Genomic DNA, 18,337 nt, shown 5'->3' with positions numbered 1-18,337 from the left:
TAAGGATTTACAGTCATTTATTATTGATTTACCAAGGATATAAAACGGAAGTTCGCATTTACGGTGATTTATTAGTGATTTGATAACTTACCGAGTGTTTGGCAAAAACTTGAACTTAAAGCTGTGAGCAATAGAAAATTATATATATGCATGAAATATTTGTTGATTTTGGGTAGATATTTATCCATCGGGCGTTCCACAAACCCAATTTGTCGATTGATCGTTTTCCTTGAAAAGCTGGCAGGACATCGTAAATTGGATCCGTAAACTTTATCGTCTCGACACATACGCGCGCATACCGCGGGAATTCATCTTTTTATTTTGTCGACCGTCCGAGGACGCGGTTTTTGCCCCGACAAGATTTATGTGTCGTTATGGGAAACTTTGATAAGAGGTTTAGCTGCGAGAGTTGCTTTACTTTTGCCCGACGGACGGGGGCGATCGGGACTGTCCGCTTAGATTGGACACTCCCCGTTTTATTTGGCCCCTTGCTGCCTTAAAAACTCGATTTTGGGAATGACGTGGTCTCATGGGAGGGAATAGGACTCGTTTAGTAACAAAATATTTCAAATATTTTTTAAACTTAGCGGTCGTGTAATTTTATTTGATGATCTCGATGATGATGATTTACGATGAATATAAAAAGTGGGGGTAGTGAGTTATGAGAAAATACAATACTTGGTAGCGAACGGTGATGCTCGTTCCAGTTATATATGATGTAGGTATTAAGCAAGTGGAGAAATTTAAATATCTAGGAGCACTTGTGGATAAAAAGGGGGTAAGAGAAACAGAAAATATAAGAAAGTAGGAACATCGTAGGAGGCCTTAACTCATTCTGGTGGCATAAAAATATCTCAAATAACAACAAAAAACGAGTGGGGAAAGCAAAGGTGATCAGTTAGCTATAGAAATGGGTTATATCAGACGAAGTGCAAGAATATCCCGATTAGAACGAAAAACCAATGAGGAAGTAAGAGCTCGAATGAAAGCAGAAGAAAGAAGATCGTGGAATGAAACGACCAGAAGATTAATGAATTAACGAAATCTACAGGAAGAGGATGTCTTGGATAAAGAGGTTTGGCTAGGGATGACGGGAATGCGGCAAAATGCTATCAATAGTTAAATAAATCTTGTATTGTACAAGACTTGTGAATATTTATACGTTGTATATAAATATTTATACGTTATATATGAATATTTACACGTTATACATGAACATTTATACATTATATATGAATATTTATACGTTATGTATGAATATATGAATATTTATACGTTCTATATGAATATTTATACGTTATGTATGAATATATGAATATTTATACGTAATACATGAATATTTCTATATAAATGGCGTATTCTATTTGATAGAATCCGTATTATAGCGGAGCGCAGCTTCTTTTTTTTTTGTCAAATGACGCGTCATTAAAATTGGCCCGCGTCCGGGCGCCAAATTGAAAATGAAAAATTCAGACGCGACTCCCGATAGTAATTTAGATACGCGGGCGCGTTAATCGGCGTTTACGTCACCCGCGGTCGTTTCGACCCGCGAAACGACCTCCTTTCATCGGGGGGACTATACTCTCCGCCGCGTCCCTTTTTGTTCCTCGTTTTATCTGGGAATCTACGGGAAGCGGCAGTTCAAAGGTTCAATTTTAATGGCCAACGACGACATGAAAACGATCGACGTCAAAGCGAACGAAATCGAAAAATAAGTGGCGAAGGAGTGGGGGTCAGGAGATGCGTGGGTCCGGGGGTTCGCCCCTCCCTCGAGTGGGTCGAACATAATAGAAAAATCCTAATGCGTCGTTTATTGTCCTTTTGGCGTCGAAATTATCTCTTCCCGGAAACTGAAACCCTGCGTACTGGGTTATTCATTATATTTTGACATCCACCTACAGGGTTAATTTTGAACGAAAAAAAAAAGTGTAAATACAAAAGTTTAAAGATTTTTGCTCTATTATCTTATGCAAATGTCGGAAAAGACAAACGACGATCGCAAGCTGTCAAAATGACAGCAACGTCATTTTTTTTTAATAGAGTGCCCTATATATTATTAACGTAAATTGTAGATCTTTTTTTTCTGATATCAAAGACATATAGTTCTATTCATTTTGCTGTTTTTGAGATATTTCAGTTTAAAAATACTGAAAATAATAAATAAATAAAAAAATCGCGAAGTCTGCCTTGATTGCAACCACATTATCTATATTTGCAATTGTTTTAAGAATGTTCTACTTTTGACAACTAATCAGAAATAAAGATCTGCAGCGTAACTTAAATAACTTAAGATATTTCAAATTGGTTACATACTGAGGAAGAAAAATGCCAAATAATAAAATTGTATTATTCAAGCAATAAAAATATCAATAATTAATGTTAAACATTTTCCACATAATCTCCAATATTTTCTATACATTTCATATTAATACACGACTTGATAAAATCACGGTTTTCTCTGTTTAGGTCTTGTAGTACGATATAAAGTCTTTCTCTTATCATTTGTAAAATTTCACGCCTATTATAGGTACGCCATCTTGATGCCAAATTAAATTGAAATAATTCCAATAATAACCGTCATATTTTCTACTTCTGTTGCAAGGAAATTTAAATATCGTTTTCAACACACCACACCATACATTAACTGACGTCCGTCCTTGGATTTTCACGGCCTGTATTTTGTTTGACCAAAAATGTTTATTTTTGCTATTAAATATTTTGTCTAGAAAATTTCCATCTTCTTGAGATCTTCTATACATTTCATTGAAAAATACGAGCCTCTCTCTGCCTTTTATGTTCAAAAAATATGAAATATAAAAATTAAGAAAGTAGAACTCAAAGTTATGATGTCAAGTGTCGTAATACTGTAATAATTTACATTAAAAGTAAAGTAATATATTGAGGTCTTCATCAAAATTTCTTTCTATTGTCCTGGTCTTCCGTGTGACACTATTTCGCTCCTCCAATTGTTTAATTACATTTTTAATTGTATTTGTTGAAGGAACTCTTCTACCCGGATATATTTGTCGATATTTTCTTTTAACCCTTGCAACATTATGTCCGTCTGAATAATATAATTTTATTATTTGATGTTTTTCTTCCTCAGTATAACCTATTTGAAATATCTCAAGTTATTTAACTTACGCTGCCGAACTAAAGAGTTTTGATTAGTTGTCAAAAGTAGAACATTATTAAAACAATTGCAAATTTAGATAATATGGTTGCTATCAAGGCAGACTTGTCGATCGAATATGGCTATTGTCCAGAAATCGACTGATAATTATTTTTAAACTGAAATATTTCAAAAACGGCTAAATAATATGTCAATATACTATATTTTTTTACAATAAGGAGAAAAAGAATTTAAGATAATAATATATAGGGCATTTCATTTAAAAAATGATGTTGCTGTCATTTTGACAACTTGCGATAGTCGTTTGTTTTTTCTGACATTTGCAGAAGATAATAGAGCAAAAATCTTGAAACTTTCGTATTTACACTTTTTCTTCTATCTTTCAAAATTAACTCTGCAGGTGCGTGTTAAAATATAATGAAAAACCCTGTAAGTATATCTCCCTTAATAATGGCTAACGTATTGACATTTTGTCACCGAAGCCTACTTTTTTATGAAATGAAAAGTGACCCAAACAAAAATGCCACCCTACCTTGGATTTTGAGTACAAAGGGTGGTTTTAAAACCACCACTGATAGCTCCTAACGAGTCTAAAAAACAGCTTTTTACGTAGGATCCAATGGCGTAGTCAGTTTTCTTCTGACAGTCAGTATTAGGATCTGGGTAACGGTAAGACTTGTAAGTTAGTTACTTGAATATTTTGTTTGTTACTTCCGGAAATATGGCGGAAAATCTGAAACTTCCGCCTTTCGGTTTTGTTTTGTTATGTTTTTATTTTAAAACTTAGCAAAAATCTGCAAATACATTCTCATTGGAACTTTTGAGGTTTCACCTTATGGCCAGGTCAAAAATCCATTACGACGTTTCGTTTTTCTCAAACCAAATCATCTTTTCTTATGGTCGTCATATTGCATTTTTGCAGTGTTGGATAGTATTGCTACCTTTTTATTTACGCGTCCCAGGTTTTATTTGTGTTCTCTCAAAATCGAAATATTGAACAAAAACTTTCATACTATAGTAAAAGTATGAATTTTCAAATCTGTCGATGACATTTTAATATCTAGCGCATTACTGGGTCGTTAAAAATTCACTTTACCAATGAAACAAAATTGGAAATCGGAAAATTATAAAAAAGATAGAAACGGTGTCAAGACATCAGAAATGTATTTGAACATGTATCCCGAAAGACGATACAACCTCATCGGACTTTATTTAAATTATTGAATAGATATCTCCTGAGTTTGCTTCGTTTGAAAAATTAGGACAAAAATATGGAGACGTAATGGATGAGGAAAATAAAGAAAATTTAGTTAATAAGTTAAGATTAACGTGAAATTCTTTCTTTCCAAGTTTACTCTGGTGTGGGTGCTCTTCTCATATGAGTATTTGGAGACACCTAAAAAAAAGTGGTTTCAAATGCTACAAAATTCGAATCTCAAAAAAATTACATCCCTAAAGGCGATTACAATTTTGTAATTGGCTACAAATGAGAACCGATTTTCCAGCTGTTCTAGAAAATGTGATTTGGATTTTTACAAATTGTGGAATATTCAATCGAAACAATGAACATATCTAGAGGATTTACAACGATAGGCAATTTTGAGAAATTTGACCGCCAGTTCGATTTAGCATTAATATGTGGGCAGGTATTTAAACGGCATAGAGAATCGTATCATCAGTTTTTGACGTCACCGCTTGAAGGCTACTTGGGTAATTTACCTTTGATCCACTACAACAGCATATGGTTTCGGCAATGCTGGTATCTGATTATCTTTCGACAAGGATTGTTGACGGATGGATCGGGAATAATGGACCAGTGAGATGGCCCGCCAGGTCCCTGGATCTCAGTGTCCTCGACACATTTTTATGCGGTACACTTAAAAACATATTTTTGAACTTTAGTTTACGTATAGTCATTATTCTTGTTGATTTCTATCTAATAATTTAAACAAAATTCGTCTTTCAGTATACATGTTCAAATACATTTTCGATGTCTTGACACAATTTGTAGCGTTTTTATTTAATTCTTTTCAAGGACACTAGAAATTAAAATGTTATCGACATATTTGAAAATTCATAGCTTACTGTGGTATAAAAGTTTTTGTTCGAACGTCGGAACGGATTTTTGACATGACCGTAAGATGAAGCCTAAAAAGTTTCAATGAGAATGTAAAATGTATTATAATACAGGCAATAAATTTTTACATTTTCCGCCATATTTACGGCAGTAACAAAAATAACTTCAATTTCAAAACGGAGCATTATTGAACTCACCGATGCGTAACTTTTCCCTTATTTAAGTCACCCTGTATCACTTACCGTTACCGAGATCCTAATGGTCGAATTTGAAACACCCGGTAAAAACTAAACTTTTTCTAAGGTATTTTTGGATTAAAGATGCGAATACAAAACAAACTGTATTGTTGTAACAGCGGCAAAAAGCTCAGGCCATTTACGAGATGAACTAACAAGTGATCTCACAATAAATACCGACAAGTTAGTAAGTAGTAATTAAAAATCCTCAGCGTTTCGATTGTTTTATGCATACAACCGGGTTCATTTCGGAGAACGCAGAGGGGATGTTGTGCAATTTTCCGGGGGTCGATAAATAATAAAGGCGCGGAAAGTATGCTAAATTTATTTCGCCACAACGCGTCCTAAATCAGCTGCGCGAACGGGAACGTATTTTCGCAATTGCGGCCACAAATCATAGAACGGTGACTTGCCCGCCCCACTCCGCCGCTTTTAATATTCTGCCGCTACCCACTATAGGAATCTCGCGCCAAAAAGAATCCAGAATTCGAGACGTCCAATTCGAACGAACGATGGTTCGTGTCGCGGGGGTCGGGAGGGGGATCGCCGCTCGTTACCGGCATCCACGAATCGTTCGTTACCAACGCAAATCGGTCCCGAAAAATGGGGTATGCTTCCTTTTGATATGGTAATCGTGCACCGCTGTTTTATATATACAATCGCGCGAATCAAAGTGGCGACGAGTGTTACGCAGCGGCCATTTTTGGAATGTTTATGGAAATTATTGACGATTGCCGAATTGAAATGGAAAATTACACCCTCTCGACTCGTTTTTAACGATTACGCAAAAATCTACGCCCCTGGACGCAGACAAAAAACAATGGGATTCCTCGGTGCCCAGCTCCGTTTAGTAGCATGATGGTGCCGGTTCTAAGACACTTTGAGCCGGAAACTTTCTATTTTAATAATAAATAAAATATATTTTATAATAAATAATAAAATAAAACTAAAATATCAAATTCAAAAACTCCGAATCGAATGCCAAACACTCGGTATAAGTTTTTCAAAGAAACTTTTACAAGCTACTAGAGTTACAATCTTTACGACAGAATAAACTAAAATTTGTTGTGAAAGAAGAAAATTGCGAAGAATAAACTAATTTTGTTTAAGACCACCATCATATCGCAATGCAATTAAATAGACATTAATCCAAACACCTGGATCTCTTCTTAGAAATGCAACAACAGATACTTTAATAAGAAACTGAGCATCGTAACTCACAAAGTTGTGTTGGTTAAGTTTTGACTGTTGTAATTACTTTGAACGAAATAAATACTTTTTACCAAACTTCTGGCGTCGGTTTTTGTTTCGCCAATCATCTTCTTGGCTTCTTCAGAGCTTGACTGAAACTGGCTGTACCTGCTATTATATTGTTTGAGGGGAGCGGAGCTAAATACATAAACACCGTCTCGGATGAGTGATTCCCATATTGGTGACAGGTAAAGACCTGAGTTGCGGTTAAGATTATTAAGTTGCTTATAGATTCCTATAGATTTGAGATTTGATTACATTCAAGAATTTTAGTTTTAACGAATAAAATTTTATGTCCGGTTTTGTGATTGTGTTCGGCAACTGCTGATGAATACAGCTTGGAAAGTTTAATACACGAAAGTACATTCAGACTATATCAGACAAGATTAGATGAGAAATTAGAGAACAAAAAGAGGGAAAGACGGAGGAAAAAAATGTATCCACGAAGCAGCAGAGGAAGCGTTGGATATTGACCAGCAGAACAAGAAGAGTACTTAAGCTATGGTGGAACAAAGATGTAGAGAATTTTGTAGAAAATAAGAAGAAGCTGTCCAAGAAATGGTTACCAACAAAGGCCCAAGACGACCACAACGGGTATTCAGAACAAAAAAGAGAAACCAGGTGGAAAAAAGGACAGCTAGTCTTAAGGCTCTTTCATGTTCTGTGAGCCTTGTTGATATTTGTGGTCCGCTTTCTCCAGCATATGCATGAAATGCTGTAAATTCCTAACTTTGTAATTCAGTGGTAAAACGTAAGTGAGGGTGTATGGAGTTTCAATGTCTAAGAAAATCTACCAGTGATTCTTGACCATGAGGGCAAATAATAAAAGTATCATCGACGTAGCGTTTCCATAATTTTGGTTTTAGAATGAAATTGTGGAAAGCTTTCTTCTCAAAGGCTTCCATAAATATATTCGCGATGACTGGTGATAGTGAAGAACCCATAGTTGTTCACGACGTTTGTTCAAAAATTTGACCGTTAAAAGAAAAACTTGTTTGAGACAAGCATTTTTCAATTAAGGTGAGAAGGTTCTATCTAGATTCTCGGATTTTAATATATCTGAAACGATGTTGAGAATTTCAGAAATAGGAACTTTCGTCGAAACTTACCAGAATATCCTGTGTATCTAAAATGCTTTTTAATTGTTCAATGAAGTGACAATCAGTTAAAGGATTTTAATAAGGAAGCTAGATATTTTGCTGGGGAATATGTTGAAGAACATATGATGCTGAAAATAAACCGACGGGGTAATCCTGGTTTGTGAATCTTTAGGAATCCATAGACACGAGGAATTTTAGAGTCCTGAGGGGTGACAGTTGACGATTTAATGCACACTTTCGAGAAATACAACAAAAGTAACCAAATTGTTAGAGTCCTTCCTCGCCATATGCTTAAAAACATATTTTTTACAAATAAATAATTTATATTTGTATATTTTTAAAACTGTAAAAGTAGCGCATTTTGGGTAATATATTTGTATATTGGGTGCTTGTAAGTTTTACGAAAATACTATGGGGTGCCCCTTTTATTAAAAACAATAAATTAACCGCTTATCCGTAACTATTAAAAACATGATAGACCGGATTTATAGTAAGAGTAAATCAAAAATGATCGTTGCCTTCTGCGTGAGATGTTATGGAATCCTTATTAATCAAGAAGAAAACAATAAAATTGAGTTCCGTCGACCAAATTAGAAATGGATTTTTTATAGAACCAGGCCAGATCCCAAAATTTGCTTTGAGCCCTTGATGTATCTTGATGAATGTTTCTCAAAATGGCATTTAATGATATCAATTTTCATGTTCGAAGTCAGCATCTCATCTCCACTTTAGATAAGTGTTTTCATATGACCAGGCTCGTTGTACATCCGGCTATCGATCTCCTTGTCCGCCGGGTAACGAAGCCAATGATAATTAAAACGGGGTCTGATTTACAACTGAAAATAATAATCGTAAAAAAGTCGCAGTCATCGCGCCCGAAAGTCGTTAGCGTTTTCGGGTCCTCGAAAAACTAAGTGGCACCATTTTAATTGCTGTTTCTAATTGGTTGTGTCCTCTCGTACGGCCGTCCACCTTTTTTGTTATTCCGCTTGTGTCGCGAAAAACAGAAACACTCGCAGGGCCGAAATCCGCGCTGACGGAATATTTCAAAGGGTCGTTTTCGGGGCGTTGCCCCGGTCCCCACCTCACGTTCGCCTAGTGCCCGTGTCCTCCGGAAATCCAGACGTTAACATTTAATGAGTCCTCGAAATACATGCCGGGCGCCCGGGCGCGATAGTTGTTCGTACGAAAAAAAAGAAATGGAGAACCCTCGCGAAGAACGCAGCGTCGCTTTGGAAAATAGAGAAAAAAAGTCGACGCTCGAACGGTCAAGTTCGGGTTAAGTAGGAGAGAGGAGACAGCGTCGTCGACATTTTGTTTTTTAAGTAAGTAATTTGGTTAGGTCGCAGCGAGCACGGGCCACGGTATATTTGATTATATGCCGCCCCGCGTAAAACCGAATATCGGCTGTGAACATCAAAGGCGAGCGGAGCAAAAAAAGGATTATTTGCCCAACCCGTTTCGATGGAATTAATAATTTAAAAAAGTTACAAAAAGGCCCTTTGAGCGGCACGAATAAAATAACAAAACGACCCGGTCCGGCCGGCGGCTGCCGCAAAAAAAAAAACACGGAAAATCACTCGTTATTGAGTTTAAAAAAAAGGCGCGCGGAAGCTGAATCAATTGCGTAACGGAAAAACGTCTAATTCCGACAGGCCCGCTCTGTTTAATTATTGATACGGTTCTTTAAAAAAAACTGACAGGATCGGCCGGATTTTACGGAAACGAGATATCTACGGCATACAAACCTGATCATACTGTTAAAGCAATATTAAGACAATACACAATACCAAGGACTATATAATGTGGCTTACGGATCGTGCAGCTTGACGTACGGCGGACATACCAATAGGTGGATTTTAGTCAGGTTCGAGGAAGATCGATTCGTCATAAGAAATAAACAAACAACATCGGCTTTATTCCAGCACCAACATCAGACAGGCCATAAAATTGATTTCGGCACTTGTAAACAAATAGCTAACATTTCTGATTTTAGGACCAGAATTATACGAGAGGCCATCCAGATAGAAAAGTCCAACACGTGGAAAACGATAATCATACGGCAGAGCGATATGCAGCAGCCAACCTGCTAGACGCTGTCACCTTCAGTATTATTATTTTGTTTTATTGGTGTACTCTACGTCGTTTACAATTTTCTTTGAAATGAATGGAGGAAAAGGGAAGTTTTAACGAAATCACAACCCTTAGACCCAACCCAAAGATTTAAAATAGATTGTCCTGAAAAGATAACAACAACAATCGTAAAACATGATAAAAGTAACGATGATCTACCTAGGTGTGAGACGTGGTACGCCCAATTAAGGATGGTTTGATAATTCCAAAAAGTGTTACACTAAAGCTGCGTCTACTAGAGGTAAAAAAATAACTATGCAGGGTCAAAAAAGGCTATACATCAGGATGTCTGTTTTTAGCTGCAAAAAATACTTCGGATTCCAGTCTGAACGAACATTGCGATACAACCGACGAAGTTGGTATATGTAAATATCTAATAATTATTATTATATTAAAATTTCAAACCCAACGATAATAGCATTCGGGTATCGTAACGCAAGCGGCTTATGTAAAAAAAACCAGGCTAGTGATGGGCAGTTTACGCTCATGTCTCACAATAAACTAATATTTCGCTATAAAACAAACATTAATAACGATGTCGCCTCAGGAACAGACGGATTCGTCTTCATTAAGTTGCCCCAAAAAGCGGAACCGCCGCACACACAAAAAAAAATACCCCGTTTATATTAATATCAAAGACCGTTACTAAACTATTCATATTAAGGAAAGTTGCGAGCGTCCCCGTCCCGCCGCGACGCACGGCTTAATTTAACTTTAATGGAAAATCCGCAAGGGAAATTCGGCGGGTCCGTGTTTGGGAACAGTTTTAAGGCGTTTACGCCGCGTTTGATGTCGGAAAATTCCATCTCGGGGGCGTCGCGCCGAAATTCTCCCTCATCCAAATTTGATTGTACATCGAAGAAATACTTAAAATTTTATGGGCCGCTAAAAGTAGACACAACCAACTATCAAAACGGCAAATACAGCTTAAGAGGGTCAAAATTTTCTACCAAGATTAAGTGCAGAAGACAAAATTAGAGAAGGTAAGACGTAAAACTATTTGCAGTTTTTAAAAGGGTGCGGTTTATTCGTTAAATCGCGACGTTGAAATAACATAAAACTCGATTGAATTGAAAATGTCACCAAGAGCTAAAACTCTGTATAAACCATTTTATTTACTACACGCATAGACACACTACTGATAATTTATATAGTATTTATTATGTATGATGATTATGATGTGCCAAGATTGTCTGTCCCATCTAATACCCCGGTATTATCTGGAGTTTTATAGCCAATAATTAAATTTATTAGAGTTGAAATTTATTTGTTAATTTCTATGGTACTGATATAAATCTGAAAATCAGGATTTGTATCATTTTTTGTACACGTATATAAAAGTATTGAGTTTGAAGGTATTTGTTGACCCCAGTTAGTACCAATCTTCAATTTAAAGTGATAATTAGAATAAAGAGAGTCATTCGTCCAGTCCGAATTCTCCGTCTTAGCTCATCCCATAATGGTTTAATAGGATTGAGGTCGGGACTGCATGCTGGCCACTCCATAACTCGAAAATCGACTTCTGTAATGTAATCTTGCCCGATCCTTGCGATCTGCGGCCTAGCATTCTCCAATGTAGTCGACATATGGTACCACGTGATCTGATAAAATATCCTCGATGAACCCAGCACCTTTTAAAGCTTCTGCCCCTAGACTACGACCGCCCCTACGGATTAAAACAATATAAAAATTGCACGCCATATTATGCGGGAACCACTTCCATAAGGCTTCCGCTTTTCATTGCAGCATTCTGCAATTCGCTCTCCTGGCATCGGTCAGCATATTCTGAGGACAGAACAGATCCCCATTGGTCCAATGTCCAATCTCAAAGCGTAGGCGTTCTTATCGATGAGCTGGAGTAAGTTTTGGACCAATTGCAGTTGTTTTTGGGCTCAGGTTATCTTCCTTCCGTCTTCTGTTCACTGACCACTGACTAACTTCATCGAGCACTTTTAAACGAAATATGTGAAAAATGAATAATGCGAAAATTATATTACACACATTAGCATGTTTATTTTTTGGATCAGATGAATAGTTTCTAGCAAAAAAAAAACTAAAGTCAAAAATTTACATTGGGCCGGTTTCTATGCACACGGGTAATTTTAAACGGATATGTATCACGTCAAAGGAATACAAGGGAAATACATCATATTGTTTAAGAAAAATTAGTTAAGCATATCGACGCCCTTAGCTTTGAGTAGTCGATATTTTCCCATATTTCGTTTTGGGTGTTTATTTTTTGTTTATTTTTTATATATAGTTATAATTTTGTAATACGGTTAGGTCGGATTTTAAATAGCTCCGATTTTTTATTTTTGATAGACTATTTTGTAGTTGATCTTGCAGGTCGCGGATTGTCGGATTCCTTTTTAATAATCAAGTAAGCAATGAAATTATTCATTTGTTTTAATATGCCCAAGAAGTCTAGCCCTATGACGCCTCGCTCGTCATCAGAACCGGCCATTCCGGGTTTCTATTTCTATTTTATTATTTTTATTACATTATTTATTACTATTTCTAACCGAAATACCTGTTTGCCGGATATACAGATATTTGTACACAGAGTGAAACTGCCGTTACGAAATTCTCATCATTTTCGAGAAAATATCCCGTCGATCTCTACACGGCGGGGCGGTGTAGCTCACGCAGTCGGCCCGTCGTCACGGGATGATCCCTCTCGGAAACGTGCCGGATATCCGAGAGGAGATCGTCCAAAATATAAAACGAAGCACATCCCGGTCTCCTTATATTTCAATTTCGCCGTTGGCACGGCTTGCAGGGAGTTGCCGTTTAATTTCATAATGCCACGACGGAGGCGGCCGTCCGGATAAACACGAAGACGTATTGCCCGGACCGGGGGTAAGAAAATACGATCGTCGTTCCCTCTTTTTTATTATTACGCGGTTGGGATTGTTTTCTCGTACCCCAACCGGTCTTGTTTTCTACGGGAACGTCAACTTTCATCAACTTCTTTTATGACTAGGGTAGAAGCGGCGAGGCGTCGCGTCGTCTTGCTAATTTGCGAGTGCTAGACGAAATCCGTAGAGGATTACGTCTATTTCGCCCGCACCAGTTTGTATTATCGCGACATCTAACGGTCGCGTTAAGAACACCCGGCGCCTTTCGCATTAAGTCGCGCTTCTTGTTAATTCCCAAATTAATTTAGCAAAAAATCCGAGGCGGCGGCGCCAACGGAGACGCTGAAAATTTACCGATATAGTCGAATCATTGCCGCTGGCGCGTTTATGTGATATTAACGTCTGTCCCCCACACCAGGTCCAGTGTCCTAACGAACTATGTTTGAGCACGTTTTATAAGTCAAATACTAGCTCCTACGCCGTCGTCTATTCCGGAGACTCTGTTGACCAGTACGACTGAACAAAGGTCCACCATCAGACGGCTCAAAAACTTAACAATGCTTAGGAGCTTTAATATGAGAACCCGGTATTTTAAGCGGAGCTTACCGCACAAAAGACAGATAGTCAAGCGGCAATAACAGCAATGCAAGTCAAAAGTGAGTATAAATGTGGCAAATCAAAGGTAACACCAAAAAGCCCCTATCAAAGGAGTGGCCTCTAATACGAGGCATGAACTTATTTAAACTATTAAAGCTTTGGAGAGAGTCACGTAGATACTTTAGGTCGCAGTGACGGACAGACCAGTAGCTAACTCTCCCAAATTATGTTCAATAGTGATTGACATCCCAAGGGTTCGTTGATGCTGGTTTTTCCTGACTTTCCGAGTTATCCAAAACATATTGCCGCACCGCAGTCCTCTCAATTCCGGGGAAAATGAAGACGGGCGAACCATTTTTGTATTATCGTCTTAGGCGACGCAATTAAAACGTGCCACGTCGTTGTTACGCCCATGGGCGTCGGTATATGCGACAGAACAGCAGCGAGCGGGTCGGGTAGTTTTATTGGACTGTCGACCTTAATACGGCTTAATGGGCGCGTTGTTTAAGTTTCGCGCGGTATTTGTATGTAGAGCGTCGTTACGGGATACGTTTTTGCCGGCTCTATATAACGTCTTTATTTAAATATTCGTCGCGGCGCCATCTCCTTGTTGTTTAAATTAATTAACTTAATGGAACTACGTTTTAAGCGTCCCACTATCTGTACGCTGGGCGGTTTGCAATTCACCTTCTCACATTATTGAATTAAATAAAACGGATGCAGCACTCGTTCACGAGTGTTACTCTGGCAGTCAACGATCCTACACGCACATATTTGCACTTAAAAGTAAAGTTTCATTTACTAACATAAAGTTATCTAGTACTATATGGATTCGAAAACTGTCTATTTAAATAACAAACAACTTCAACGCAAAATGTCTCGGAAGAATAGTTGCGACAAAACTTGCAAACAGTTTGGGAGGTGGGAGGAGCTTAATTTGTGAGGGCTTTGCAAATAGAACATTTCAGAATAGTTTCACTTTTTCAGGGCAACATTTCTAGTCTATCAGATATAGTGATTTTCCAAAAGCCATTTCCCTGCTCAAATTATTAACGTTTTTCGTATTTTCATGTTCCACGTAGATTTATTGTATACCCGTGTTGATTTTTTAATAGTACAGTACATTGTTTTCGCACCATTTTGTACAAATTACATGCTCTTTATGAAGCAAATTTTCATTAATGTTTTTCAAGAAAGAAGATATCGTTTATAAGTTGTGGAGTACAGTGGGTATGTTAACCCACAATCATTCGCAATAGCAAAGCAAAATGTCAAATATGACTGCGCCTTGGAAGAATGGTTTGCGATAAAACTTGTTGTTTCCCTGCATTTTTTTCGTCTTGTAATTCATCATTTCTAATTGTCTAGTGTATCGTTTCTCCTTGGATGTTAATGGAAATTATGTTTAATGAATGAATGGATAGTTTAAATTGATAAGTAAATTGGCCCACGGTCACCTAACTATTCCGTATAACTTTTCGCCATTTTTTTTAATGAGATATATACTTCATGTTTTTATTTATCCAAAAATAAATTAGTTGTTCGTCCTACGGACCCCAAACAAATAAGGTACAATACAATAAAATACCAATAAACCACATAAATTGCAAAAAAGGAGTTGACAGCAATTAAAATTGTTCCGAGATCAACCCCTATAAAATAATATATAGCAAAAAAAGAAAATGTGACGTGTATGTAAAAATTAAACATTGGATAGAAAATTTTAGGACTGAACTTACATCCTTGTCATTTCTTGTCTTTTTTTTTTTAAGTTTAATGGTGACAAAGCTTTTAAAGAGAGAGGAACGGTATTGTAAAGTTTGTAAACGTTATAGGAGAAGCTTCTTTGAAAAAGAGACGTCCCGTGTGGTGGTGAAGAGATAAGACCCTTAAATATAAGGTTCAATCTGTGAACATCTGTCCGATATGTTATTTTGTTTGTCAAGTAAGGAGGACTGTTATTAAAAATAATGTTGTAACAAATACCAAGGAGTGTAGTCTACGCCTATTCTGCATATTCAGCCACTTAGCATTCTGTAGTTTGTATGAGACTGGATCATTTTTTCTTATACCATAAATTAACCGCAAACAGTTTTTTTGTACTCTCTCAATTCTAAATGTGTCAGTTTTACCTAGGCATGGGCCATATAAAATGTCACAATAGTTAACTAACTTAACAGTAGAGAATCCGTTAATTTAATTTAATTTAATTAAAGATTTTTTGCACAATAGTTCAGACGCCACACGATGCCTATTGTTTCCAAAGAGCATAACCGATGATTTACTAGGATTAATTATCAATCCATGACGCGCTGAAAAATCTGTTAGTTCTTTTAAATCTGCATTGATCAATTTTTGAGCAGTATGAAATTATTTTTGTCTACTCCCGTCTGTAAAATACCTAATTACCCACCGATCTAGCGTGCGGGAAGCGTCACTTTACCATGTCAGTTTCGTTTCCCATGAATCCGAGCCCTTTCGGACATTTTCGGAGATTTTACCGCACGGATTTGGGAGCAATCGGATGTTTTCGGAGATATTTCCCACGCTTTCAATTTTGACATTTGTCAGTTCTGACGGTCATGTGAAAGTATTCATGTTGTTTTGCGAAAGTGTATCCAAAAACTAACGATCGTAGAAAAAGTATAGTATGCAACACGTTTGGTAAACCCATGATATACTATTTTCTACTCCCGTCTGTAAAATACCTAATTACACACCGATCTAGGGTGCGGGAAGCGTCACTTTACCACGTCAGTTTCGTTTCCTACGGATGCGACCCACTTCGTACATTTCCAGGATTTTACCGCACGCGTTTGGGAGCAATCGGATATTTGCGGAGATTTTACCGTACGGCTTGAATATACCCAAAAACTAACGGTCGTAGAAAAAGTATAGTACGCAACTGGTTCGGAAAACTTTTTAAGTCAAATGCCGTTTACCGCACTTGTTGCATAATATGCTATTCCCAGATTGAAATTTTGCGATGAATCGTGGAGGTCTTTTAGATCTTGTCACCGAACTGTTTTGATCTTTTATCAAAAGACAGTAGTTTGTTTGTTTGGAGTCCAAAAGGTCCCAATTATCACCCGAACCCAACCGAAGATTTGCGAAAGGTTCAGAATTGCTTAGAACCGGCCCTACTATACTACTCAACATCCATTACATGATCGGGGCTGCTTTACCTTTCCGATCACGTAGTAGCTGCGCTAGGGAGAGAGTGGCGCGGATGCATAAAATTCTTTTGATCGTCACATAATAATGGACGTTGATTTTTTGGCAAAGGAAAGCGCGGAGCCCCGCCCCTAATAATAACGCCTCGACAAAAAATAAAATCCGAAATATTATTTGACAAGACGAATTTGCCTGTTTTCCGAGCGCGTCGTCGTCGTAACGGGGGTGAAGGGGGTGGAAGACAAACCGCGCGCGTGATCGAAATAGTTATCACGATCCTGCGGCGTTGCCGTTTTACGCGCCATCGCGGTGACCGACGTCGCCGCCGTTACGTGACGCCTCAACGATGCTTTTCCGAATGAGGAGGGGGAAATCCTCTTCTAATTTGCGCAAAGAACGCAAACACAAAAGCGCCCCCGTCGACTTGTAGCAAATCTTCAATAAATAGAAATAAAAAACATTTTTTTGCGATTTTGTTTTCATATTTTAATATAATGTCCTTTCACCTCTACGAGGGCTGCCTTTTATATTTCGGGGTTTTCTTAAACTAGTCCTGTCATCTGGCGACTTTTTATAGGGAATAACATAATTAGCAACACATTGATAGTAAAACTGTATTTGTATTGATCTTTGTACCTTTTTTTAAATGAATAGAAATTTAGGTTACTGAATTCCTGTGACAAATAATTATAAACACGAATTGCGTTGAATGTGAAAGATCTAAGAAACACGGCACTCTGATGATGTGGCATCGTTAGTCTGTACCTGTATTTTACATTCACAGAATGGATAGTACTTCTAGGAGTAAGCCGCTCTCTCAGCAAAGTTCGTGAATCGAGGTTATGGATAATTTTTATAACGAATATGTTGAAATGAAATGCTCTTTGTTCCAAGTTGACGATATGCAGCAGATATATGGTCATATTTTGGAAGACCCAGAATAATGAATAAGGCACTTACACTAGTCATCAATAGAAAACCATACACTACACCAACGTAGTTGTTATTAAGTTAAGTTATTAAGGCACATATTAGTTTTTTGTAAGTGGCTCGGAGAATATCATCAATGACACTTATAAGAGCATTCGCAGTCTAAAATCGCACTGACTTTCTGCTACTATTCTATTATATATTATATAGGTATACATTTGATGATAAATAACTTTAATATATATAAATAATATAAAAATTTAAAGATTTTAAAATCTCTTTCAGTACCTAACCTCTTAAATGCAAGTGGTGTGTTTAATTACCGATCTAAACTCATTTTTTATAGACAAATTAAAAAGTCGATTACTCAACAACAATTAAACTATGTTTTGATTGTAGCCGAGACTTTAACAGCTGACCAGTTAAGAATTAATTTTCCATACTACGATCCCGAGCTTATAAAATATCCTTAGAACTTATTGAACGACTTTCGTAGCGCCGTGCCCTAACGGCGATCCGCCAAATCGTGCGAAATTATTCGCAGCGCCTCATAAAATATTCCGCATACAAAGCGCGGCGGAACACGGGAGCCTAAAAATACAAAGAAGGAGACGAAAAAGATGTTGTTTTTGCGTTGAGGGAACGGACCAGCCAGCCGTTTCGGTATTCGTCGGGCACTCTATTTATCCCGGCGGCCGCGTGGGAAATCGGCCTGGATGGCGGGGCGTTAGCCCCCCACCCCACCCCCACCCACCGCACAATGGTCGAAAGATAATCCTCCACCCCATCCCCGACGGCAGTCCGCGCCGCGAATCTCTTGGCCCGCGCTGTGCATTGCAGCAAAACTA

General features: G+C 37.7%; 1 protein-coding gene across 2 annotated transcripts in view; it reads right to left on the bottom strand.

Moving 5' to 3' along the window:
- LOC132701787 (uncharacterized) overlaps positions 1 to 18,337 on the bottom strand; it is a 265,521-nt gene that overhangs the window by 64,118 nt on the left and 183,066 nt on the right. The window lies entirely within an intron of this gene.

Source organism: Cylas formicarius, unplaced genomic scaffold (genome assembly GCF_029955315.1).
Source record: "Cylas formicarius isolate icCylForm1 unplaced genomic scaffold, icCylForm1.1 PGA_scaffold_5__7_contigs__length_24384050, whole genome shotgun sequence".
Classification (NCBI taxonomy): domain Eukaryota; kingdom Metazoa; phylum Arthropoda; class Insecta; order Coleoptera; family Brentidae; genus Cylas; species Cylas formicarius.
Note: the sequence above shows the minus strand (reverse complement) of the source record. Positions and strands in the feature narration are given on the sequence as shown.